Genomic DNA, 27175 nt, shown 5'->3' with positions numbered 1-27175 from the left:
TGGGACAGCGCCCGACTAGCGGGGGCATGGCTCCTGCCCACGTGAAACAGCCCACACAACCTCTCGGGCTGGGAGACCAATGAGAACGTGTGCTGGCTGGCCTCGCACGGCCTCTGCACCCACGTGTGTTCTTCAGGCCTCTTGTGTGTTAGGCTGAGGCTCTGGCTGAAGATGAACATGCATTTCTCAGACTCCTGGCTGGTGGAGGCCCTGGCAGGAGGTGAGAGCAAGGCCAGGGTCTCCTTATGCTTCTGGTCTCCATGTCCCCGCGGCTACAGCAGCGGCAAAGGGCTGCGCCACGTCCAGTATCCTTGGGCACTCCCAGCGGTACAGACGACATTCCCTACAAAGCTGAGCTCTGGCTTACTGTGCCACTCTGAGGGTCCCAGCATGGCAGCACCCTATTTTCTAGGGACAAATGATAAGGCGCCCCCTCCTCCACCCACACTCCTCTGTTCCAGGGACCCACCTCCTCCCTTCTGTCCGCCAGTCCCAGGACTGGTGGCCGCTTCCTACTGTCACTAATCCATGTGCTACGTCAACTCCCCTTTGGGTTCTCCTAGCTTTGCAACAGCGTGTCATCAGTGTCCCGAGAGAAACCCCCTGTGCCTGATACCTAGGGGTACCTGCAGGCACCATCAAGGGAAGCCGGCCCAGCCCCAGGGAGCCCAAGAGGCTGGAGAGCTGCACCCCAGTACATTAGTCCAGCAGCCAGAACAAGGACCACAAACCAGGAGCTTAAAACAACATAAGTTTATCCTCTGACAGTTCTGGGGGCCAGAAGCCCAAGATCAAGGTGTCTCAGAGCACGCCCCCTCCAAGGAACAAACCCAGCTGAGAACAACCATAAAACATCACATCAGTGGGAGGAAAGGAAGACCGTTCTGCAGCCCCTAAGAAAGCGTCTTCCTTTAAGCTAAGGCGCCCACGGCCCGTCTCTGTATCAGCAACCTTCATGATGTCACCTTGTCACCAGTGCACACGTGCGAGAATGCCCATGTCAACTTTTTTACAGGTATTAAAAGTACCATATTCTGTGCCTCCATCCTTCTTCCCTAGTCTAGGATATTGTGAAAACACAAAACCCACATGATTTGGGGTTTATCCAAAAGGACTTAGTTCTGTTCTCAGCAGCGTCTCGGTAGGAAGAAAGGTAACCAAGTTTACGTAAAGAAATGCATTAGAATCACATAAGCAATGGGCCTTCACTAACACACCCTCCTCCTGGGACAGACCCATGTCCCCTTGGAGGACACCACTGAGCACTCCTCCTTCCTTCCTGTCCACTTGCTTTCTTCAGCTGAACACTGAGGAAGCAGGGTCACCTCATTATTCTGGCCCAGGCAACCTCCTCTGGGGCAAAACTCACTTCCTGTGTCGACAGTAAGCCCGGTAACGACCCGTCCATCCGCTGAATATAGCCTGTGGAGACCCGAGTCCACACAGCGTTTTTTCAATTTGCTTTTCTCATTTGAATTATTTGCCAATGCTTCCAAATCAAAACAATTCATGCAAAAAAATCTGAAGTCTGTCTTCTCCTGAAAATTCCAAGTGCTGCAGCTGCAGTGTGACCGCCCTGCGGCTGAGGAGGCCGTCCCGTGAGATGGGGGCCGCACTGGGATTCGCCACGGCCCACACAGCCCCTGTGGCTCCCCAGCCCCGAGGGTGACGAGAAGGGCAGCCGTGACTTGTCATCACTGGTGCTGTTCTAGTTCTCGTGTTGTGAACACGTTCTGCCACAGACACTGTGAGAATGCAATCTGTTTCTCGTGCCTGCGTATTTTCTATCATGTTCTTTTTGTGTCTTCTGTACTTCATTCTGTGAATGGAGATGATTCTGTCTGTTTTCCTCTTATACAGCAAACCTCAGGACGGCTAAGGCTCTTTAGGAGACAATAAAAAGACATTCTTAAGCACGTGTATATGCTTATGTAAGAAACCTCCAAGCCTTCACTTTCTTTAGGACCACTTATTACAGTTGGTTTTCTAGCCAAATAGTGGGGAAAACGATCCCTTGACCACAGTTGTGTGGACTGTTCGGAAAGTTCCACCCTTGACTTATAAACTTCAGGTGTAACAGAGACCAAAGGCAGACTGGTTTCTCATCACGGTATTTCGTAGCTGTCAGCAGACTTACTAAATAGTCATCGAAGGTCTACGTTCCACGCTAACACTGGCTGCAGATAGGGATTTCCAACAGCTCCCACCTGGAGGCCGTGGACGTAATAAATAAACCCAGCAGCAGAAACTGTGGCCTGGCAATGGGGCCTGGGAGAGGACAGCGCCCCCGGGGACAGGGGTGGGATGACGGCCGATGACTCTCGCATCGTCCCCAACGGGGAGGATGCAGGACACGGCCGCACCTGAGCTGTTCCCAGCTGGCCCTCAGTCACTGTCCTGCTGCCCGGGCATCTGCGGGGAAAGCATAAGCACAGGAAGCTGCCACCTGCTCCCAAGCATTCCTGTTTTCCTCCACAGTGAGGACGGATAGAGAAACTCACCATATTTAAGAAATCCCCATTTGCATTTCTAAGAAGGACGTTTCTGCCAGGACCTAATCCCTGTCTTAGGTCTCCCTCCTCGCCTTTATTCTGCTGTTATGATGCCCAGACCTTCCTGTGTAGCAGCTGCTTTAGCAGAGCAACTTGCGCTGCTCATGGGCCACTACCCAAAAACCCCCCTCACTGAAAGCATGAACAGAAATAACAGAAGACGAGGAAGCCATGTTTCACTTGTGTTACAAAAATAAAAACTTGGATATGAATCACAGACATGATTCTGGAACACGAAGGACGCGAATGACAGAGTGAGCTGAAACGACCTTCCTGTCGCTATAATTTCTGGTCTTCCGCTTTTGTCACCACCTCCGGGTGTCATCTCCAAGCCCTAGCTCTGTACACAAAATGCAGTGGCTGGTTTGTTATAAATCTTATTTCAATGCCTTTCATCGCAAGTCCATAGCCGAGGCTAAGATTCGTGTCTCCCTATTAGACTACAGAACGTTTTCAAGTGACCTTCCTGTTACTTCCGGGAACACGCCCTAAGAGTCCATCTCTGATGTCTCCTGGGAAGGCTCACATCCATCTTACCACTTGGGCTTCATTCAGTCAGGTGAGACCCCTTGAGGTATCGCTCGTGGTTGGCAGCTGTGTGGTGAGGGATTTCTCAGGACTTTTGCAAAACTGACTCAGTGCCAATGATTCTGCAAAAGCATCTCTGAGAAAATGTCCACATCTTGTGCTAATAATTTCACTTCCCCCTAATTAATCAATCCTAGGAAACATGTAAGAAATGCCGACAGAGTGCATTTTATTCAGCATGATCTCCACTGGGGGAGGACAGGCCAATTCAAATGTGTAGCCGAGGCTGGTGGATATTTTGTCCTTTTCTGTGGAGCTGAACCAACAGTGAGCACCTTCAAGCCTAAATAAAACTGCCCTCCAGCACAGACTCAGCTGGCCCGATGCCCACGCTGGGAGCTGACACAACAGTAGTTTCTGAATTAGTGCGGGAACGACAATGAAGAGACAAAACAGCACACACTTGCAAAGTAATCCCCACACTCCTTAGAAAAAGCATCGCCATGATTTACACTTAGAGCGAAGGAAGAGAAAGGCTAACTGGGCTAGCGAGGGGTGTCTGCTGCCTCAGCTGCCACTTCACACGCTGCCCATGCAGTGACAAGTGTCAACCGGCTGAGATCAGACCGGGGAGGGACATGAATGCCAGGAAGAAAACTCATATAACGGTGTCATCTCCCAGGAACCGTACAAGACGTTTCCCAGGATTTAATTCACACATTTCCCACTTCATCTCTCCTGCCCGTGTTCATGCATGTAACACGTCCACAGCCACTCAGTTATTACACGAGACGTGTTAAATACAAAAATAAACAAGTTTTTCTTAGTTTGTTATTTAACAACTAATAGAATGCAAACAACGCTAATTTTGTTTTTATGTTTGTTTTTTCTTCTTTTATTGCTTTGGCAAGGGCTGCTAGTCCAACAGTGAGCAACAGACGGCAGGCCTAGTGATCAGCTGTCCACGTCCAATTCACAGAAACATGTATTCCTGACAAAAGGGAATTCATAAATATGGTACGGGAAGATGGGGACCAGAGAAAACCGACTGAACACGTGAGCACTGCAACGGGTCACCAGGGTCGCAGAAACCAGGGGCACGCTTCAAGTACGATTCCCACTTAGAGGCAATTCTTCCCCACAAAATCCACTTATCTGACAGGATTTTATTCACCCATGAAAACCCCCACATACCAAATGACCCAGCAGTTTCACTTAATGTTAGCAGCAAACTATTAATCACAAGCTTAAAAGAAAAGGTTCCAACTGACAGAACTGCACCCAGTCATTTCGATCCCACGTGAACTGCGTGAACCGTTCAACTGCCGTGAAAGGCGTTTCCGAGACACAGGCTGAACGCGACAGGGGCTGCTGTGCTGACCGCGGCTTCTACACCTGCACGGCGTGTCCATGGCTGCTATGCATGGCAGTGGCATGAAATCAGCAAGAGCGCTTGTCGTATCATAAGTGAAACACCACCACGCGACCTGTGTGCTCCAGTGGGGAGCTCATGCAGCCCGCATCTCTGAAACACTGTCCGCTGGCTGGGGGGACGAGGAGCGGGCAGTGTGCACAGGCTCGGTTAAAAATACATTCTTTGTGGCATTCACATAAGCAAAGCTACTGCTGACACAAATTATCTCTTCTTTCCAAAGTTAGGACAAGATTTGTGTCCAGAATGTAATGGGAAATAATAACAGCAGTGAAGGTAATGGCTAAATTATTAGAGCATTATTCTAAAAAAATAGTACACTAAGCATTCTTTTCCAAAATACTACACGACTGACACACGGCACCTTAAAAGCTGCTGCGGAGCCGATAAGGAAACCGACATCGTTTATCCTGACACAAGGAATTAATACAGCAAGGTCATGTTTTCATAACGAACCACCTTGTTGATTCTGCCAGTTTAATATAAAAATCAGTAGACAAATCAGCGATTAAAAGGTATCCCATTGGCTTGTGTCGGCACTGACAGCTGAAACTCATCAGAAACGTGACGGTGACCCCAGCTCGGCGGAACCTCTGTGCCCTGTCCAAGGTGCTGCTTAGAAGATGGCCAACCCCTCCATCCTGCAGCAGCAGTTACTGCTCAGTAAATGGTACAAAGCAACTCCGATTTGGGGGAAACACAGAGAAACAAAGGAGAACACGTTTGGCTAGCTCCACACCAAAGAGGCACTGACAGACTGTAAGTAACACTAGTATCGGAACACTTCACGCTCACTGAATGCCTGCGTGCTGGCTGCTGTGTGAGTTACATTTTCTCTTTAACATTTACAGTAATCTTATTATATCCCAAGTTCCATATGTGGAATTTGAATGTTAGGGGTTTGATAACTTGAGCCAGGTCACAGGGCTACCAAGTGGTAGTTTTGGGACCTGAGCTGAAATCTGCTTCCCAAACTCTCCCCGGGGTTAGGAAGCTACGAGCAAACTGCACTTCGGTTCAGTCGGTCAGTGGGGGAACCTAAGGGCACAGGCAACGTGTGGGACGTAGGGACTAGACTTCTGAGGTCACAGGGAATGTGCCAGGGAGGGACACGCCCAGTAAACAGTCACTGGGGGCCAGCTGTGCCCCAAGTTCAGTGTGGGAACAGGTGACAGTCTGTTAACCCCCTGATGTCGGGGAGCAGAGTTTAACGGAGATAAAGAGGGGAGACCCATGTAGTTGCCAGGGCAGGGCCTCTGGGAGCAGACACGGCCGCGCCTTCAAACCCCGTTCCGCCACGCGCTGCCAGCGCGGCCTCCGGTCAGTCACAGCTCCCTGAGCTCTGCTGTCCTCAGTGCTCAGCACCTCGCAGGCCTTCTGGGCATAAATGACACACTTCAGATTAAATGCTGGCTATAATGCCCGGCCCACGGCAAGTGCTCAGAAAGATGCTGCCGTTCTGTCCCGTCATTCAGGTGTCTTTGGTGACTCTCCTGAGATCAAAAACCACCTGGGAGGGGAAGGCTGTAAGCGAATGTGAAACCTCATGTTTCTGCTTGTGGAAACGGGTATCACACCCAGTCCCCCCACGCGACCAGGTGACCCTCGCTCTCAGGATTCGGGGGGTTACTGAGGCTTAAGAGTAAAACTGAAAATGAGAGACACCGGCGAGGGCACTGTTGGACAGAACTCCTAAAGATTCATTGTATTCATGGGAATGTTTACGTTCCTTTACCATGCGCTGTTCTGAACACTTTATAAATACTAATTCATTCAAGGCTCACCATGAATATAAAGTCGGTGCCACCACTGCCTCCACTTTGTGTAAAGAAAACTGAGGTGACGTGTGTTGAATGGATTGCCCAAGGTCACAGGCTGGGACGTGAACCCAGGCAGGTGGTATCTCCCCGCTGCCTTGCACTGGCTCCCCCTGCGAACTCCTGCCTCGCTTAGGACAAATCAGGAAACCGCGTCTGCTGACCGCTCCGATTCCGCATGAAAGGCGAGCAGGAAAAACACCTCCATAAGCCCCTTTCAGCCTCTGGCCATGGCAGCTGTTGGACAAACTGCGGGCCAGCAGGGCTCCCTGGCCGGGGTCGTAAGTGAAGCTGAGCACTCACCGCTGCGCTGCGTCTGAGGGCAGAGGTGCGCTTACATTACGGCAAAATACATGAAGGGGCAACTGACAAAAGTGTAAGCATATCTATTTCCTAGAAAAATGTTTCAATGGCTTAAAATTTAACAAAGGACCTATCTCAGGGTGGGGGGCAGAAGGGGAGGACAAGCTATTCGATCAGCAGCCTCACCTCTGATTTACGGGAGGCGTTTTTGTGGTGTTTTTATGACTCTGACCTTGGACGGATTTCTACATAAACCAGCAAAGACACAGGCTGCTCACCCAGAAGCCAGGGCCATAACCCAGAGGCGGGGGACCGGCTGAGCCCCACAAATAACACTCCACGTCTGGCAAAACGTCATGACCGTCTGGCTCGTTTTGAGCCGTTACCATAAACGGCCAGCTCACAGAGGGCCTCTCAATAGCCAGGCCCACTACAGAGGAAGCAGCACCACGGGGACACAGGTGGCTGTCACAGCACCCGCAGGGACGCCCTGAGTTCCTGGGCCCCTTGGACTCTGGAAAGGAGCCGAGAAGGGGAGCACAGCCCACAGCACTGTGTCTCATTCTGCTGTATTCTGCTTCCCAGCTTCGCGAGGTTCTGTTTGAAAAGCAGGCTTTTGCTGAGTATTTTTAATCACCCGGCGGCATCCATCTGCACTCCAGTGGCTGAATCTTCATTCCAGGCTAAGGGCTGAGAAGCAGGACAACAAGCTTCTCAGTGTCGGCACGCAGCTGCAGAAGACTCGCGTGGTGTCCCGGCAGCCACTGGAGGGGGCCTGCAATCCAGCCCAGCTGTGGCCCTTCTCCCCTCACGGTGTGTCTGCAATGAATGGCTGGGCCTAGGAGCAGTGCTGTCTGGAAGCTGGGAGGTGAAGAGCGAAGGAAGGCCTGTGTGGACAGTGCACGTCCAACAAGGCGCTCAGCCACTGAGGGGGCCGTCACCGCCCGTACGCCTGCAGGACAGGGCGTCGAGCTGCAGCCCTGCCCGAGACATGGCACCCAGGAAGGAGGGCGGAGGAAATCCCAACCTCTCTCCCCAGGCCTTCAATCTTCACTGCAGCCCAGGTGGGCAGTGCTAAGGGTCGCCCCTGGGTCACAGGGCAGGGGCAGGAGAGTGGAGATGGCTCAGGAGCGGCGGGGAGAAAGCCAGCCTGCAGGCCACCAAGTCTCAGCCAGTACAGCTGGACTCCAGGAATGAGGCTGAGGGGTCATGTGGCCTCTGAGTTTCAGCGTCCAGACCCGAATGAAACGGCCATGTCCTATTACGGGATGAACTGTGTACTCTCAAAATTCACACGCTGAAGTCACAACCCCAGAAACTGAGAAAGTAATCTATCTGTTAAACAGGGTCATTACAGATGTGATCCATCAGGACAGAGTCCTACTGGGGTCGTGGGTGTGGGGGGAGCTGACCCAGGAGCCTGGTGTCCTTACATGAAGGGGAATGTGAAGACTGACAACAGGGAGAACACCACAAGAGCACGAAGGCAGAGGTCGGGGTGAAGCGTGTACAGGCCCAGGACCACCGAAGATCATGTCACCCCCAGACCCCGGGAGCAGGGTCTGCCCCAGAGCCTCAGAAGGAGCCAGGCTGCCCGCAGCTGACCTTGAACTTCCCGCCTCCAGACGGAGACACAGTAACTATATGAGGTTCCAGCGCCCAGTGTGTGGGGCGTCCTTGCAGCAGCTCTAGGAACGGAGGACACATACCCCACCCCCGCCTGTCTGTGCGAACCCCATCAGGAAGAGTCTGTGGGTGAGGGTACGAGACACGCAGGCACCACGGCCAGAACCTGTGCGAGCTCAGCGGGAAGAAGTTTGAATGGGAGGCACGTGTATTTCCTCAGAGCCCGGACGGCCGCTTCCATTACGGGCGCCCTCGCCCCCCACGGGAGGGAGAGAGCACTGCCCGTGGTCCCCTTTCTCTCTGAATGCGGAACAGCCGGAGGTTCACCGTTCTCTCTCCTGTCCTTAGAGAAACAGGAGCAGTCACTGGCAAGCGTGAACCCAGAGCAGGTCTACGCCTTTCACGTGCGTCTTTTTCCAGTTGCCGCCATGCAGCTGTTCCCGGCAGAGACTCACGACGAGAGCAGCCAGAGAGCACGTCCGTCACAAGGACACAGAAGAATGGCTTCCTGGGCACCCCCCTCGGGCTCCCCAGCTTGCACCGGTGCTTCCGTAACTGATGAGCTGGCGCCAGACTCGGTCACCAGAAGGCTGGCTCCCTTGTTCTTGATTTGTAACAGCTACTATCCTGCAGCGGGAAAGTACTGTCCCCTGCCCTGTGCGGGGTCCAGTGCCGCCAGGACTCGTGTCTTCTGGGAAGAGGGAGCCGGCCCCCGAGACGACCAAACAGCCAGTGGAGGAAGACCATCCCCTTCCCACTAGAACTAACAAAATGACAGCGGTGTCCTGCCAGCCAGTCAGGCCACTGCAGACAAAGACCCTTTCCTGCGCCAAGTCCTCGTGAAGGGCAGGCCCTGACAGCTCGTGTGCAGAGGCCAGGTTGCTGGGGACAGTTCAGAAGAGGGCGGCTCAGAGGTGAGATGTCGGGGGCCGGGGCCCCTGCAGGGTCTGTGAGTCCCACCCACCCCCGTCTCCAGACAGTGCAGCCACATGGACCCCGTCCCCGTCACAGCTGGCGTCTCGGGCCCTGGGCAGCAGTGGGAGCCCTCGGCAGGCCTCCCCCTCAACTGGGGGCGACGGTGGGCTCTGTTAGCCAGGGTGGGGGCAGGAGGGGGTAAAGCGGGAGGGTGTGGCTCGTGAGCTGCCCAACCGCAGGCAGCACTACTGGTACAGCTCGTTCCTCACAGCCACTTCCGGGACCAGGTCGCGACCCCTGTGGCCCGTCCCGGGGCCTCCCTGCTTCTCTCTCTTTCTTGGGTCCCTCGTTCTGGGGAAGCGCAGTTGTCACAGTGGGAACAGCTTTATGGGGAGGCCACAGGGAGGCCTCCAGCCAACAGCCAGCAAGGGTGTGAGGCCTGCAGCAGCCAGGGGAGCGAGCTGGGAAGCGGACCTCACACAGGGGGGCGCCTGCACCCCCAGCTGACACCTTCACTGCGAAGCACACACCCTGAGCCAGAGGACACACTAGGCTGCTCCTGGGTCCCGACCCTCAGACGCGTGAGGCGGGGACGTGTGTTGTTTCAAGCCACATAGCAACAGGCTACCTGAAACAGCTACCTCGAGAGACAGACACAAGGTGAACACTGACACACCTGCCTCTGCAGCGATCCGTGCTCAACACCCCTTCATGTGAGGACACAATGGACGCTGCCCATAACCGCCGCCCTCGACTCCGGCCTCTCCCCACGCAGTGGCTGGCTGTGAGGAAGCGACTTGGCCCCTGGGCCTCAGTTTCCCCGTCGGAAAGGTGGGCACGTTCAGAGGGCAGGTGGCCTCTTTCAGAAGGCCCGGCCGGAGCCCCGCTAAGGTGCTGATGGCATCCACCTCGTCGGGCTGCTGTGACAGTGAGCAAATAGGGTTGACACGTGCTGAGGATGTGCTGACAGGAAGTGCTCCGTGACTACAGCTGTCACGCTCACTGCTGTGGTGACGACACGATGCCGTGCTGCTCCCGGGAAAGACGCACACAGATCATTCCGCAGGGCCGTTCTTGGGCACCTCTCAGCCACCCGATGGCACCATCCGAATCCCCCCTCGCTGTCTCACTGAGAATAACCCACTCATGACAGGGAGTCATCAGCACCCCAGATCTGTCTGGAAATAAACGTTCACATACTATGACCAGGTTTGGACACATGTGATCATAACATGTTGTGATCACCAACCAACACACCTCGCTCTGTGAACACACAGCAGCCGGGAGGAGCTGGGCTTCCCCTCTGCCTGAGTCAGTGTGCGACAGCTCTTCCATGGGTGACAGTGACACTTCCTTCTACACGGTGGGCCCAGGGCTCATGAGCACGCTGCCACGCTAGAGCTCAGGGCCAGCCCTGAGGACCCACGTGCAAGTGCGGCATGCTACCCCAGCGGAGACTGTGGGAAGGAGAGGGAGAAGTGACATCAGGCCGTGGGTCAGCTCACGGAGCGGGGGTCACGGTCAGAGGGCGGTGGCCTCCTTCAGAAGGGCTGTGGGGGCCCTGCTACGGTCCCAGCAGGCCCTGGACCACTCTGTGAGGAGCCCTCTCGCCTACCTGGTCTGGGGAAGAAGCTTCTGGGCGCACAGCCTGCCTCCCGAGCGCACAGTTTGCCCTGCTGAAATGTTATAGGACATTTCACTGTTAACACTGTATTTTTTCCAATAACTTATTCACATGGTCACGAAATGGGAGGTGTCATGTAAGCTGGAGCCTGTGCCCACCTGCCGGGGTGGGCTGTGTGCCAGGCACGGCTCTGGGCCGGCTCACATGGGCCTGCCGTCCTCACAACTCCGAGGCACGCACTGCTATCACGCGCCCACGCTAGGAACGGAAACTGAGGGAGACGTGGGACCGTGACTCACTGAGGAGCTAGAAAGCTGCAAAGTAGTGCTGCAGGTAGAGTTTCTGTTCCCATTATATCTAGGCAACACGTCAAACGTGTCAGACGTCCTAGATCCGAGGCTGTCCTTCTCATCCAGTCCCCCTAACTTCATCTCCCTCTGTAACTTCACTGCAGGTTGAATTTCTTGATGGGGGCAGCTAATCCAGGATTTCTCCGCCTCAGCACCACTGGCGTTGGGGCAGGATGATTCCTTGCTGTGGGGCTGTCGGGGGCTGGGGGGTGCCCAGCACCATCCCTGTCCCTGGACTCCCCCCCCACTCAGCAGGACACCCGTCTCCGAATACCCCAAAGTCCTCTGAGGGGCAAACTCGGCTCTCCTCCCCGCACTACTGAGAACCACGGGCCTCACCCACTGCAACAGTCACCCCATCCATTGCCCCTTGAATGAGAGCAACTCACAAATTACACGGCTCTAAACCAAAGAAAGGCGTTCCGCTGGTATCAACCAACCTCTCAGATGCGGCCAGAAATATTCTATCGCATTCCCCCCTGTGTCTGAGAGCCCACACTGGTATTTCCCTGTCACCAAGGGTTATGGGTTGAAGGGTGTTCTCCCAAAATTCACACCTTGAAATCCTTCCGAAAATTCAGGACCTCAGAACGTGACCTTATTGGGACATGAGGTCACTGCAGATATAATGAGTTGTGATGATGAACCCTAATGCAGTATGACCGGTGTCCTTCTAAGGGGGGACACGTGAGCACCGACACGCACAGAGGGAGAACGCCACGGAAGGTGGAGGCAGAGGGGGCGACGCTTCTCAGACGAGGGACGCTACGGACCGCCAGCGGACCTCCAGGAGCTGGGCGAGCCGCGAAGGAGCCAGGCCCGCCCAGTCCTTCGTCGTGGCTTTGTGGCCTCCAGAACCGCGAGGCGCATTCCTGGTCCTTCAGCCCCTGCTCACAGTGCTGTGTTACGCGGCCCTCGCAGGTGGGTGTCCCAGAGCCTGACACACTCCCTTCTCGGTCTTCACTCCCTTCTCGGGACCGCACACCCCGGGTTCACCACGCTCACTTGGGGAAGCTGGCCAGAACCAGGTCAACGTGGTCAAAAGACAAGTGTGGAATAGACAGTCGTTTGGGAACCAGACCAGCAGGAACAAGGAACCCCAAACCTGACTATCACCTCCTTTGGGCTTCAGCACAGGCGTCTGACGCCTTCACTTCCTTCGTGTAGAGAACCTGGGGCTGATCCTTCCTGTGTCATCGGTTGTGGTTTTGCCCGCAAAGTGAATGCAGGAAGCAGACTGTTATAATTCCCAAGTGACCATTCATTCCTAGGTGGACACGGGGCAGCTCCAATCTCGTTTTTCGGTTAAGGGAGGAATATTCACTGAGTATAAGAGCAGCCCCAGAAAGCTGTGAGAGCAGCACAAGTGAGCTTTCCATGAGAACGCACCCACACGCCTGCACACTGCACATGTCTATCACACATCCGGACATGATCTCACTCTCCAGAGTGTGCAAGTGTCTGCAGTTTATCTGAGCTGACTGTTTACTCACAACCTTTCCTGACTGACAGAGAACCATACATTCAGTGTAGAAAACATCTAAAACATAGAGAAGTACAGAAGAAGACAGCTGGAACCCGATCACCCCTGCGAAAGCGCTGCACCCGGGGTGTGTGACACGAAGTGTGCAGAACACAAGGCAAAGCACGCATGGCATCCGTCTGCGCGCCTTGGGGAAGTGTGCATGTCACCGCTGTCCCCAGCACCCAGCCCACGCCGCACCTCTGTCTAAGCTAACCCCAACTTCATCAGATCATTTCCAAGCTCCCCCGCACTCCAGGAAAGGCAGAGTGCTTTCCCACTGGGAACAACAATTCTACAAAATCCTTGAGAGGCTGGGGTTTGTCTGCAAGGAACAGAAAACCGCGTGACCAGCAAGGGACCCACGACTGGCGTGGCGGGGAGTCCCCGAGGGGGCAGCCCCCGGGCTGGCTTGATGCGGGTCCCACCTGTGAGTGCAGGCTGGTCGTCTCTCCCAGGCATCACGCCCATACTCGGCTGCAATCAAGGGGGTTCAGGGTCCAGCGAGACAGCTCCCAGGGGAAGCCGGAGGGGAAGGACGCCTCCGGAAGCTGGCTCAGGAGAAAGGAAACGCTTTCCTACATGCCACCTGAATTCTGTCCTCTATCGGCCTGTCACAGCCCTTCCAGCACCAGCCCCTCAGGGGCTGAGGGCGCCCCGAAGGCCAGCGGAAGCGAGTCTGGCTGCAGGGTGGGCCTGCTGACCCCTGGGCACGGGGGTAGCCTGGGAAAAGAGGTGAAACCTGAAAACAAACTGGGGTTCTGTCTGGCCAGGAATAAGGGGCCATGGATGTTCCTGGGCGACCAGGGGTCCTCTCGATTCTGCGGAGCTGCCTGTGTCTGAGCTGTCAGAACTGCACTGGGCTCCCCGAGGGCAAAGGGAATCTGAAAGGCAGAGGAAAACCACCGAGCCAGGAGGACGTGTGCACTGAGTGAAACCGAAAGAGAAATCTCTGACAATGTAAGCCGGTGTGGCCGACGGCTGGTGGACACAGCTTCTGACGGTACTGCTCTAAGCTTTCTAACTGCGGACTAAACTAGAGGCCGGAAGTCCATTCACACTCCTCAGAACTGTCTGCTGAGAAATCATTACCCTGGATTCGGGTCTAAATCTAAGAGAGCTTTTCAAAAACCATTCAAAACATCTTAAGAGCAAGTGACACAAAAGGACCCACCCTGTCAATTCCGTATTTCCATTGCCCTTTACACCAGTCCACCTCCTCCTCAAATGAATGAATCGCCTGATACCGGGAACGCTTTCCCATGTGTCGCTGCAGGGTGGGCATTTTGCTCAACGCGGCATCTGGGTGGCATCTCAGAGTCCAATAATGAGCTTGAAAGTGAAAAAGCGCAACTGGTTCAGATACAAAATGGAAGGAGAGATCAAATGTGTGTCCGACAGTCAGTGGGGTTGGGGTTCTAGGTCAAAAGTTAATAGGAAAAGGTCTGGGATTTGTCTCCAATTCTTACTGAAGTTGCTCAAAGAAACGAGCAAACTACACGGGGAATAAAAATAAAGCGGTGGCTCGTAACCGAGACTGAGCTGGGCACTTGCACGCTCAGTGCTGACGTCCTGAAAGGATCAACAAACCTCCCTGCGCCGATGCCGCATGTAAGTGCACGAGCTTCTCCAGGATGACGTATGTCTTCCACGGCCTTCCTCCCAGCAGGCCAGCTGCTCCACGACCACGGCTAAGTCACCCGCGTGCTGGCTGACTGGTCACGGGGCGCACGTGCCACCGTGACCTCTGCTTTACTGCAACGCCGTCTCCTCCCCCACCGGCTCAGCAGCCACTGAGTCTTTTTCTTCTAGTTTTCCTTTAATTTTCCAGTTATAGCTGACACACAACGTTATGTTAGTTTCGGGTGTGGGGCATAATAATCAGACGCTCATATAGCTACTGAGCCTTTTAAAATGTACGTCAGCTTACGTGGTTCCTCCATTCACAACCCTGCCAGGGTTTCCCGTTTCAATTATACATAAAAGCCAAAGGCCTCTTCTGATCTGAGTCCCGGGACCTCACTTCCTGCTACTGCCCTCTGCTCGCTCAGCAGCCCCAGGGCCTTTGCACTGGTTGCTGTCTGCCTGGGAGTGCTTTTCCCAGACACCTCACTGGCTAACTCCTCCATCCGTCCGTCTCCGCTCACATCCACCCCTCCACGGAGCCACGCTGAGCGCCTTTTAAAAACATTTCAAACGTCTTCCCAGCCAACCCCTCCCGTCTCATCTCTCCAGTCTCCTTAACACTGTATTTTTTCCCAAGGCATTTCCCGCTAACGGATGCAGCATCATTTACTTTTTAAAACGTTTTGTTACCTGAGGTGAGATTCACATAAAATAAGTTAGCCATTTTAAGTGAACAACTTGGCGGCACGTACGCAGTACGATAAACGGCCAAGAAGCGTGTGAGACGACGTTCAGCATCCTCAGTCATCAGTGAAATGAGACCAAAGCCACAATGAGACACCACTGCACACCCACTGAGGTGGCACAACACAAACATGGAAACTACAAGTGCTGGTGAGGCTGTGGCGAAGCCCCTCGCCCACTCCTGGAGGGCGTGAGAAACGGAGCCGCTGCTGTGGAAACGGCCTGGAGGCGGCAAGCACACAGCTGTCATGTGACCCGGCAATTCCTCTCTCTAGCCTTTTAATGTCGTATTATTATGATGTGTCTCTGCCCACCGGAATGTGAGTTCTGAGAGAGGGACGTTGTTCTGTTCTGTCTTTTGGAGGATCCAGCACCTCCATCGTTGCCTGGAAAGCAGCCAGGGCTTAATACGTAGCTGAAAATTAAATGCAATAAACACGCAGGTGACCTGCCAGTCACCAAGCCGTCCCCACTTTCCTGAGATTTGCAGGATAACCAGGGGTTCCTTTAACTCGGAGCTTCCAGCTAATACCCCAGCTCCAAAGCACACCCATTTTCTCTTCTCTGAATTTTTTTGGCTCGAAAACAGCATGGGGCCTTACTTTTTATTTATCAGAGCGATGTTTGTTCACACAGCAGCACAAAAGCAAATATAAAAATAACAGGTAATGAAATAAACAGGAACCCCTTATTTCCGAGTTGTAGCCACACAACACTCCAATTTTACTGGAGAAGGGGGAGGAACCAAGGTACTTCCACACTGGATGACCTTTTAAATACTACTGCTTTTGCTGTCAACAGAGAGTAATACAAATCTAAAAACGTGCACTGGAGACAATGTCCTTTCTGTCCAGCATCTTGTCAAATATCTGCTCTGAATGAGAACCACGCAGTGGAATTTTCACCAATAGAAACTCTTACAGCCAGAACCGCCCACACCTACAACGTGGGTAGTTAGGGTACGGGCGCGTATACACGGCAGGAGAGACCAGAAAATACCCTGAGAGGTAAAGGGACTAAAAGAAAAGGGAAAAGTGAATACATAGAACTGTGTCCAGATTCGACTTGCCGACAGAACAGTGGTTCGCTTTGGGAAAGTCAGAAAGAAACACAAAATACTACAGTCTGGGAAAGCCGAAATTCTTTATAACAAAGGGAACTTTCAAAATATCTCAACTGTTGAAAATTTTGTAAGAACGTATCATAAAATTATCCTCTGTAGATTCATAAGAAACAATGGTGATTTAAAAACATACAGCCCTGAGTGCGGTGTTCAGCCATGGGGGCTGGCACACACGGTACCATTAGAAGGAAGCGCCCCTGTCCCACAACGAATCTGTCACTGCTGATAAAGTGTGTTTCTGTCGTCATAAATTAGGGCTTACAATGTCACTGTGACTGCCCCCGTGTGCAGCTGGTCTTCTCTGGGGGGGCGCTGTCTCTCATTCAAGTCCTCCCCCATCCCCATCCCACTCTGTCAGCAGGGGCACTAGGGGGACAGGAAGGAGGAGAAGGGAGAAGAGAGGTGTCCCCTCAGGCTTCCTGTCACTGTGGTCCCTGCACGGGCACTTAACTGAAAGGGCCACATCGGTCCAGGGCAGCATCACCCTCAGGGCTCTGGGTCCCAGCTCTAACACCCCAGCCTCAGGGTGCCAGCCACTTAGATCTCTACTACCCAGCTGCCTGTTCTGTTGAAATACTTGCATGGTCTCTGTCTCCTGACTCAACCCCTAGCGATATACCCGTGTCCTTCAAATAAGACTCAGTCTCTCTCACCTGTGCCTTGCAGCCATCGTGTCACCATCACCTGCCACACGTTACAGAACAAAACTAGCAAGTGCTGTCATGGAACCATCAGATTGTCGTGTTCCCCCCAAAAGGTTTCCAGCGATTTGCCATCTAACATCAAGACGGCCGCCCTCGCACATGAGTGAAGCATCAGAAGCTGCCCTGGGCCACCTATCATAAGCGAGAAGGCGCAGACTGCATGGCCTGGCCTCACGTCCCAAGCAGAGTTCAACAGCCAGCCTGCAGGAGGGGAAGCCGGGAGATCTCGGGTGAGGGGGGGGGGGTAGGGGAGGAGGCACAGAAGCCAGAGAACTCCCTCTCCAGAGCGCTGCTGTCCTGGGCTCCAGCTCCTCAAACACCTGCCCCTCTAAACAGTAACTTTCCAGGAGCCCAAAGCTGATGGCCGGGCTTGGATCACTGGCATTGCTGCCCAAGTCGGCTTCAGCATGACCACAGGGTATCATGGTTCCCATGCGGACTGGGGCCCGTCCCAGGCAGCAGGAAACTTGTGAGCAGACGCTCGGCCCTGGATCCTAATTCCTTCAGCCCAGTTGCAGAGGACGCGCCCCTCCCCTCACCCCCTATTCCCCCCCCCACACACACACACACACACTTGCTGGGAAACTCAGAAGCGAAGGAGACACAACTCTGCAGCTCCCACGGCAGCCACTGCAACCAGGGGACCTGTCCCACTGACAAGCCCTGGTGCGACTCCATACGCACTGCGTCCCCGGCACTCGGGGCTCAATACGTTGCTCTGGACCGTGTCTCCAGCCTCCCAGACCCCACCACATAGCCACCTGTCTCGTATAAACGACTGATACACACTACTTTGCAAGCTCTTTCCTCCAGCCGGGTCCTCTGAGCTGGGCAGAATCACGTGCGTGCCAAACAGGCATTTGCTGAGGTATAAAAACTGTTTCTGGACGGCAGGTGTCACGCAACGAGAAAAACCACGGAAACTCCTGGGATCAATACTCCCTCCTCAAACAGCCCGTTTCCACACCTGAGCCTCTGATTAACGATGGGACATCTCTGCCACCTCCTTCCTCGGTGACCGCACAGAGCTGCTTGGGCAGGTGTCCCTGTGTGTTGTGTCCTTAGTTCCATGAGCACAATCTCCCTCACGTCGGCGCAAGTGAGGAAGGCCTGGAAGCCCTCCTGGGCAGTTAGGCCGTGGAGGCCTAGAACACGCTGACCCTCCGGACACTTGGACAGCCTCCTCCGGTCCCTCCCGGGTCACTGGTGAGGCTCAGTGACCCTGATCCCGACCTAAAGGGCAGGAGCCGACACCTAACGAGACCATTGGAGGGAGCCTTCCAGGGGAGAGCAAAGCACCTCCCTCTGGCCACCTGACCAAGGGCCCCCAGGGCTCCCTCTCCTTAGTCGTGTTCCCCCGACTCTCCTGAGCAAGCCGGGGCTCAGCCACAGAACTGACAGCCGCTCTTCCTCCCCAGCGAGGACAAAACTTCAGTCTGTAACCTGGGCACAAGCGTGGCTGAGCCTGGGCGTTTAAAGGTCTACGGAAGGGTTTAGGTAAATGCACTTGACCCCGAACAACAGATGTTTGCAGGAAATACGTACAGCGCCTTATTTTCTCTTCCGAATGATTTCCTGAATATTTTCTTTTCTCTCGCTTACGGAGAATACAGTACAGAATACGTGTAACATGCCAGACATGTGTTAACCTACTATTTATGCGTTCGGTAAGGCTTCTGGCCAGCAGGCGGCCCTTAGTAGTTATGCCTGCGGGAGTCAAAACGTATATATACGTGGATTTTTGACTGTGGGGGTTGGCGCCCCCGACATCTGCACTGCTCAAGGGTCAACTGTACTAGGAAAAATCAACCCAAGTCACATAATAAAAGTAATGACAGCGATGACAGGGGCACAGTAATGGTTAACAGGAGCTGGCTTTAAGGAGGTAGAATGATTGATAATCAGCAAATACTTATAGAGCACCTACTATGTGTGGGCACTGCTGTAGAGGCCAGGAACACAAAAGTGGGGGACGCAGGGGGAGCCGCTGCCTTTGTGGGGCCTGGAGCAACCATGTTGCAGAGACTGACAAAAAAGTGCCATCTGGGAGAAAAATCATCTGCAGTCATGTTTCACATGTGAAGGGAGTGGCTCGAAGGGCTTAGTCTGTGAACCTGGGGACACCTGGGACGAGGGAGAAGCTGGTGTGGGCGTTACAGGGGGAAGGCTGTGACCGCAAGTGGTGAGACATCCCAAATTCCCCAGCCGAGACGTGCTTCTCAGCACAGAGCTCGGCCACACGCGGCTGTGCCGGCCCATAAGGAGCCCAGGGCCTCCCACACAGCCAGAGGGGAGAGACAGATGCCCCCACTTAGGAATCCAGCAGGAAGCACACGCGTGCACGTGCATGCGTGCGTGTAAGGCTCACAGAGCACAGGGAAGAGCAGAAAACAACTCAGTTGCTGATTCGGGGTAGATCAGAACATTTAAAATGTTCTCGATTATTACTGGTACAATACTTAGACAGCTCTGTGTGTGCGTGTGTGCGCGTGTGAGTGCGTGTGTGTGTGCATGTGTGCGTGTGTGTGAGCGTGTGTGCGTGTGAGCATGTGTGCATGTGTGCATGCGTTTGAGGGTGTGTACGTGTGTGAGCATGTGTGCATGTGTGTGCATGTGTGAGCACACATGTGTACACGCACGTACACGTGTGCATGCGTGTGTGCGTGCCTGCGTGCGTGTGCATGCGTGCTGTCCCCGGAGGGCTAGGGGAAGCATATCAGTCAGCCAGTGGCTCTCGTGATCTAGGTCCACTCAGACATCAGAATGCGTCTCAGAAGAGTGTTCTCACCCCGGGCTCCCGGCTCTTCTCGCAGCCTGGGACCTGGCTCTGGAGTGGGGCAGGGAGGAGGCGGGCTCACGCCGGCAGGGGACAAGTGCCTGTTTCTGGTCCCCAGAGAGTAGGCCGGAGGCACAAGCAGATACACGCAGCACTGAGACGCTGCCAAGCCCTGGCTGGGGCTGTTCCAGGACTCGGGGCCAACTGTTCAGATCAGAGAGTCCCCTTCTTGTGCAGTCGCCCCCGCGCCCCCTCCCTCTGGGCTCTCTCTCCAGCCTGGGCCCACGTCTCTGCAGGCACGGGGTGGGATTCGGGAGGAAAGAAGAACGGGCTGCCGTTTCTGAAGGGGTGGAAATGGCAGCCAGCTCATCGCGAGCTCATCGCCATGAGGGTGACGCTCCTGTGAGAAGGCAAGCTGTCATTTTCCTCCTTCAAAAGGGTTTCTAGTTACACATAACCAGCAGACAAGAAGTCATCAAAACGAAAGAAAATACCCACCAACTGGATGAAAATAAGATCTCGTCATACATACCACCTGTTTCAGGTTGGAAGAAAGCAAATGCAAGATGCAGAATTTTGAAAAACAGGGAGAGGCCTGCCTGCCGGGTGGCCAGGAGGCCGTCACACCCCTCGCTTCCCTCCACGTGGGTGAGCCGCACCCTCCAAAACACGGACAACAAGGGAGGAGCCCCTCTTCCCCAGGCAGTTTAAGAAAACCCTCACTAGACAGTCTAGTACCCATCCTGTTCTGCTTCCAAAGAGATGGGGGGGATTCGGGACCAAACTATTTCCTTTCAAAGAAACTGTTACGCTGTCATTTTAGTCTTTACATAAGTAACATTCCAAGTGTGTGTGCGTGACACACAGCACGCGCTGTTCCACAGGGAGTGTGCTTTTCTGCGTGTGGCCCTCTCAGTTCACACTGAGGGTCTCGGCTACACAGGCAGGTGACATCCGGTTCAGGAGAGAAAGAGGCTCCATAAGCTGCACGAGCCTGTGCAGAAGCACACGGGGTCAGCGGGGCGGTGCCTGCGACCCTCCTCCTGGGCAGCACAGAGGGCACCTGGGAGCCACGGCAGCCCCGCTACAGCTGGGCCTCCGGCGCCATTCCCAGGACACCGCCTGTACCACCACATTTTCCTCCTGAGAACTCCCTGCACCCCTGCAGTGGGCGGGATCATGTGACCAGTTCTGACCAATGAGCTGAGAGCATAAGCAGCAGGTGCCACTTTCTAGGCAGGAAGACTTAATGGCTGGTGCCAGGGGTGGTGGCCAAACCAGCCTGGGTCCCTGAGGAACAACAGTGAGCCCAGAGTCCTGCCAACCTGGGAGGGACACGCAGCTTGAGCAAGAAGCAAGCCCCTGAAGCAGGGATGCCCCTACTGCAACGTGAGACGACACAGGAATAGATCTCAGCTGTACAGAACCCTACCCAGCACGTGACACACCAACCAGGGGAAAGCCAAGGCCCCCGTCACTGGAAGTACCAGACATCCCAGGGTTACTTCTGCTGCCGCAGACGATGCCACACTGTGTGCACGCACACCTAACAGCTATCCGCCACTCCGGGGCTGCCTGCCGTTGGACGCCTGCAACAGTCAGGGCTGTTCTAGGCAGCGGGAACAGCAACGAGCGAGGGGACAGAGCCCGTTCTCACGGCGGGAGACCCACAGCAAAGCGGTGAGATGTGCAGGTCGTGATGGGCGCTGGAAACAGTGTGAAGAGGACGCAAAGGGACTGGGTAGGCTAGGACGAGCAGTGGTGAGCTGGGGCCAGGCCCACACAGACTGGGGGGCCGCGCTGCACCCCTGCCCGGATCCACGCTCGGTGGTGTCACTCCACACGGGCTGGGGGCCTGTGCTGCACCCCTGCCCGGATCCACGTTCGGTGGTGTCACCGGTAACTTGGAAACAATCCCAGCGGATGTATCACAGCAGGAAACGGGCAAACACTACCAAGCAGAGTTGTGAGGGGTTTTCTCTGGGACATGCTTTCCCAGAACCCCCAGAGCCTGAGTCAGGACTGAGTGGGAATGGGGGAGTAAGCCCCAAGGCTGTGTGCGGAGGGAGAGCATTTCAGACAGAAGAAACCCACATGCAAAGACACTGACATGGGGAAGAGCCTGATCTGCTGGAGGACAGCCCGGGCGTGTGGTGGGGGGACAGCAGGTGGGGCACAGGCCAGGTCCAGGAGGAACAGTCCCACGAGGCCTGCAGACAATGGGGAACTTTAAATTTTATCCTAGAGGTGAGGGGACATCTCTTTGGCCTTCCTGCATCTTCTAATGCATAGTTTGAAACCACAGGACCAAAGCAAAGACAAACAAGGGAGGGAAGGGAGCAAGGCAGGGAAACAGAGAAGGGAAGGGCCAGGGAAGGGCAGGTTCGTGTTCAGGACACAGTGTCACCTATAAAAGCAGCAGCTCCACACAGTTTGAGAACTGCTCTGAACTGTGGCTCCCATGCCCGTCTGAGGTCCTAGCAGGACGGCACAACCCTCAGAGCCCGAGTAGCCCACCCACCACGTGGCTCTGGGCACCCCGGTCCTGAGCAGTGGGAAGCTGCGTCCTCCAGAGGGAGCAGGGTCCCCATGTGCGCACCTGCTCATACCCAGGACCAAAGCAACCACCCGAAGCAGAGAACCCACCAAACCGTTCTTGTCTCCGGGCCAAGTGGTGGGTCAGCCTGCATCCCGCTGTTTGGAAGCCGAGCAGCGAGCAGGGGTTAAGTCAGAGCCGGCGGCGGCGGCAGGAGCCACGGGCAGGAGGGACGGCGGAGCTCTTTAGCAGGGCGGCAGGCTGCCAGCAGCACAAGGAGCAGCCCAGAGCCAAGAGGCAGACGCAGGCACCGCAGGCCGTAAACGGAAACCCGCGCGTGTCCTAAATGAATCCCACCAGGAAAGAGACTGCAAACTGGCATGTCCCTGCTGCACTCGGGCAGGTGCAGTGCCTGCAAAGATGTCACAAAAAGCCTAACAATGCAGCTGGGGGTGAGTGGGCAGGCAGGAGCCTCGGGGCAGAGGTGAGGACAGAAAGCAGTAAAGAGTGGCCAGGCGCTGTCGCAAGGTCTCATGAAAAGCTGAAGGAGAGGACACGGCCGGCTCCGCCCCAAGCTGGCCTCTCCGTCTGGGTCCCCCTGGTCAGGACGGGCTGAGCTCTGCTTCTCCTTCCTGTGCTGGGAGACCCGCCCGCCCACGCTGTCTCGCACTGTGGCTGTCATCTGGACGTGGTCCCCAGTTTTGGGTGTAGCAACACCAGGCCCGCAGAGTTGTAGGGAGGGCTGCCGTGGCCGCAGCCCACCACGCCCTGCAGCCCTGCATTTGTACCAATTGTCACATTTGGCCTGATTCACTCAGTGCATTACTCGACCCACCCGTAGGCGTCTGAGTTTGCAACCCCTGAGACCATAAAACACGCGTCAATGAAACCAAGAGGAAATGGACCAGGCAGGGAGTGTCAGAGCGGCTAATTGTTTTTCTGTTATCGATTAGCTCAATCTTCCCAAGTGTGTTTTAGTGGCTTAAAAGTACTTCTGAAGGTAGGGATTAAAAGACCACAAGCACTTTCAGTGATCAACCAGGAAACACGCAACAGACGGGCTCTTGCAGGTCCTTACACAATTCATCGCTTTGGCCCTGAGGGAAGCTTGTAAGTTAATATGGACAAGAGTCGGGCAGTGATGTCCCCCCACGTAGTCTCACACCCCGACGGTGGCAGCTGCCCACTCCCCCGACACACACGTTCCTGCTAGTCCCTCCTCCCTCCTCCCAGCAGCCTGAGCTCGTCCTCAGAACGTTCCAGCACATTTCTGTTCCCAAGCCTTTGCACCCCCTGACGCCCATCCCCAGTCCGAACTGTCTCTCCTCCTTTCTAGCCCACCATTCCAACCCCTGTCCAATCTGCACGTCCACCTCCTCCAGGAAGCCTTCCTTCCACACCCCCTCCAGCCTCTGGTCCTATCTCATGCTCTGAGCTCCATGCCAGTGCTTCCCAACCGTCAGGGAGGCGGGTTCTCCTCCGCTATCTGTGCGTTATCCATGTGCTGTCTACTGTTCAGCTGAAAAGATTTTTTTATTTAAATCAATCTACTTTATTTTAAATCTTTCTCAAATAAACTTACTTTCAAGGAGACTTGGTATCATTACACTGAAATGAAGAACCAGGATGGTTTACTCTCAGTTGTAACCATAAAAATAAATACAAAAATCAATGGCCATTATTAGACCTTAGCTAAACCCACTGTCTGCCCCAGTCACTGTGCCCAAGACCTATCGGTCACAGGTGAGCTACAGGGGACTGACTCAGGTTGGCGAGGTGACGAAGGTGTCATCACCAACCTGAGACCTTGTTTGCAGAATCAGAAGGCCTGCAGGAGACTGGAAGGCAGCCGTTAAAATACGATGGGATGGGATTTACCTGAAGCACTCGGGACACATACTCCAAAGCCTGTTCATTTTGTCACCTGACATAACCATACTGCTCTGTCACCTGTCTCAACAAAGTGACGACACAGTGGCTGGAGCTCACAGGACACGTCAGTCCACGCTCCAGTTAAGCTGGGGTGCCAAACGCGACTACAAGTCTTCTCTGGGCCCCACGTGTTCCGGGGGACCTGCAGTCATAGCGCCAGCAATGCCTCCTGAAATCCATCCCCTTTGACTGCTGTACCGAGCATCCTGGCTTCAGTGCTGGGGAGACGGGCCTTGTGTCCTAAGCCCTGTCTGAGAAGGTGGAGACCGTGCAGAGATCGGACTCGCTACCCAGTACCTGAAACTCCAGCTGGTCAGCCAGCAGTGACACACGCAAGCCCTCGCAGGACAGTGCTGGCAGGGCAACGGCCCGACCCCAGCGCTGTTGCGTGATCTCCTTAACCAGCCATTCTCTGGCATGTCCTTCTTCGTCCTGTTCTGTGTTGCTTTCTGCTGCAATGAGCCGAAACAGACTCATCGTTCGGAAAGGAAACAGCCCCCAGTGGAAACCACTCACTGAGGCTCGAGGGGAGTCCTCCCCTGCACACGAAGCTCCCCCTCAGCCAGCGCGAGCCTGCGCCTCCCTGCTCCCCAACACAGGCAGGAATTCCTGGTGACCTCAGCATGGACTGACGGCGGGTGCGGTACCACCCAGCAGCCTGACAACACCAGGCACTCCGGCCAAGCCGGGCCCCCACCCGTGAACCAGAGTGACCCACCATCCTGCTTTGCCCGGGACTCACGGAGGCAGTCCCTGCGTGTGACACTTTCAGTGCTGAGGCTGGTAAAGTTGTGGGCAAGCCAGGACGCGTCAGACACCCCTGGGAACACCCCAAGCCTTCCCACGTCTGCAGGGGCAGCTCCCACCTGAAACACCATCGCCCCCGCACTTACCCGAATCTCACCCACCCGCGGGCCTCCCCATTCCTGAGCTCGCCTCCACAGGGCTCCTCGACGGCCCTCCACGACCTGCCCAGGCTGAAGCCCTTCTCCTAGGACTCCCGCTCACCTCTCCAGAAGCTTCTGGAAGCTGGATGCTGTACGCCCCCTGCCCTCCCTCTGCAGAGGGCCAGGTGACGGTGCTCAGCCCACCTTTACAAACTCTGCAGCACCCATTTCCCTCTGAGGAAAAGAAGTCCCTGTGACCCCGCCAGCCTTTTCACAGGTTGAGATTTTAGTGCCATTTTAGACCCTTACTCCCCACGGAACTTACTTCGGGGTGAAGTCTGGAGAGGGACCCTAACTGCCCAGGTCACTGAACTCAGCCGTGCTCAAGCCCACTTCCATCTGCATGTCAGCCTTGCTGTCACCACTGCCTTGAGATGAAGACAGGCTCAAACCCCTAGGTGTAACTATAGTAACGATAAACCATCCGCGCCGTGGGACGAAGGTGGGCAGCGTGCTGAGCAGGGAGCACAGGCTGCTTTTCTCGCTGACCCCGGCTGTCCACAAGGACACGACGTGCAGGCTAAATCCTCCATGCTCAACGTGGGGCTTCCCAGACACCGCGCCGGTGTGGTCTGGCCCTGGTACAAGGGCAAGAGCTCGGACGCCCAGGCCCAAGTCAGAGCCTGCGGGGCCTGCTGGCGGTGACGTGCCCTCCGGTGGGAGAGCCACTGCTTGAGGACTGGCCAAGTGGCACAGCCGGTCGCAGGCTGGCACTGATGCCAGGGCCACACTCCAGCAGTTCCATGCGTCACGGCCACGCGCGTGCCTCCCCACAGCTGCAAGCTTGTTCCCGGGTTTCTGAGCAGAGCGTCTGCCCGCTGTGTTTCCCAGACCCAACGCTGGAAAACCTCTACGCACCCGAGGGGCCAACCCTCCAGCTCACGGCAAGGCAAGTCCTTCTAAACATTATGTCCTCTGCCGAACAGCAGCAAAGCTGAGAGGATGATTGTGACAATAAGAACAATGTGGAATAGTTAAAAATCACAGAAATAGCTGACAGTTATGTGTGCACCACAGTTTCCATATTTCCCTATTTACTCTCACAAGAACCCTACTAGGCAGCTCCAACGATTGGTCCCGTTTTCAGAGAAAACGGAAGCGTGAGTGTTCCCACAAGCAGCCTGCGTCCCGCACGGACACCCAGCTGGCCCTGCCCCCGGCCCCGCTGAGGGGGATGAGGCTGTCCTGAGAGCCCTGTGCCGCCCCTTCCCCGGCCACGAAGAACTGGCTCTGGGAAACCTCTGCCACCTTCTAGCCGTGGCTACCAGGCTTGCCTGCACCCTGCAAGTGCGGGGCTTTCAAACCTCCAGAGGCCAGGCCGCACCCCACCCCCACTGACTCACACTCCTTCGGGGAGGGACGCAGGCATCGCCTGTGACGCCCTGCAGATGCCTACGTGTATGTGAACCACGAGTGACAACGCAACTTCTGGGAAGGGCTGGCGTGAAGACACAGCGACACAAGCCAGGGAGCTCCCCTGCCGTCTTCCCAGGGAACTCGGGAAGAGCTTGTTCACGTAGAAGCTTCTCCAGCAGCAAGGCAGGCCCCACCCCAGTCAGTGGGCAAAGGGAGGTTCCCTGCTGAATGACCCAGTGGAAAGCTCTGTCCACATGAGTGTCCTCAGCCTGTCACTGAGCACCAGGACATAGCGCCCCACCTTGAAGGTCATTATCCCTGCAACGTGGCGGAAGCTGAAGTCCACCTGCCACCGATAACTCACATAATTGGCCCAGTTGGCCACCACCGTCCCCAGATGCCCGGTTACAGAGTCCCTGGTGAGGAGGCAGAGGCCAGAGAGGCCCAGAGCAGTGAGTGCACACTCGTCCAGCCGGGACAAGAATTCTAGGGAAGTCCCCGAACACTCCTACCTCGCAAAGCACACAACAGGGGCTCCCGACAAAGTCAAAAATCTTGCCGCTGAAGACGAGAACAGCTGAGGCCACAAAAATAAAAGGTTCACATCTGCCCAAAGTCTGCAGGCGAGGTTCTTGCGTTTCTCCGGAACGGAAACCGGTCTGTGATCCTGGTGGAGACGATCGCCTCCTGCTGGGAACAGCCAGAGTTTCACCTTCGGTTTGTCTGACACCTTTTCAGCAAGGCCATGTTAGAAATCCCGCA

At 55.1% G+C, this 27175-nt stretch overlaps 1 protein-coding gene across 5 annotated transcripts in view; it reads right to left on the bottom strand.

Moving 5' to 3' along the window:
• RIMBP2 (RIMS binding protein 2) overlaps positions 1-27175 on the bottom strand; it is a 120545-nt gene that overhangs the window by 78613 nt on the left and 14757 nt on the right. For 2 of the 5 annotated variants that reach the window (XM_033098172.1, XM_033098173.1), the window contains exon 1: positions 26926-26953. The exons of the other annotated variants lie outside the window; for them this stretch is intronic. The gene's annotated coding sequence lies outside the window, so the exon portion shown is untranslated. Of the gene's footprint in view, positions 1-26925; positions 26954-27175 lie in introns of those variants that run through there. 5 annotated transcript variants of the gene reach the window in all.

Source organism: Rhinolophus ferrumequinum, chromosome 25 (genome assembly GCF_004115265.2).
Source record: "Rhinolophus ferrumequinum isolate MPI-CBG mRhiFer1 chromosome 25, mRhiFer1_v1.p, whole genome shotgun sequence".
In the NCBI taxonomy this organism is placed as follows: Eukaryota; Metazoa; Chordata; class Mammalia; order Chiroptera; family Rhinolophidae; genus Rhinolophus; species Rhinolophus ferrumequinum.
This window is presented reverse-complemented; position numbering and strand designations above follow the sequence as displayed.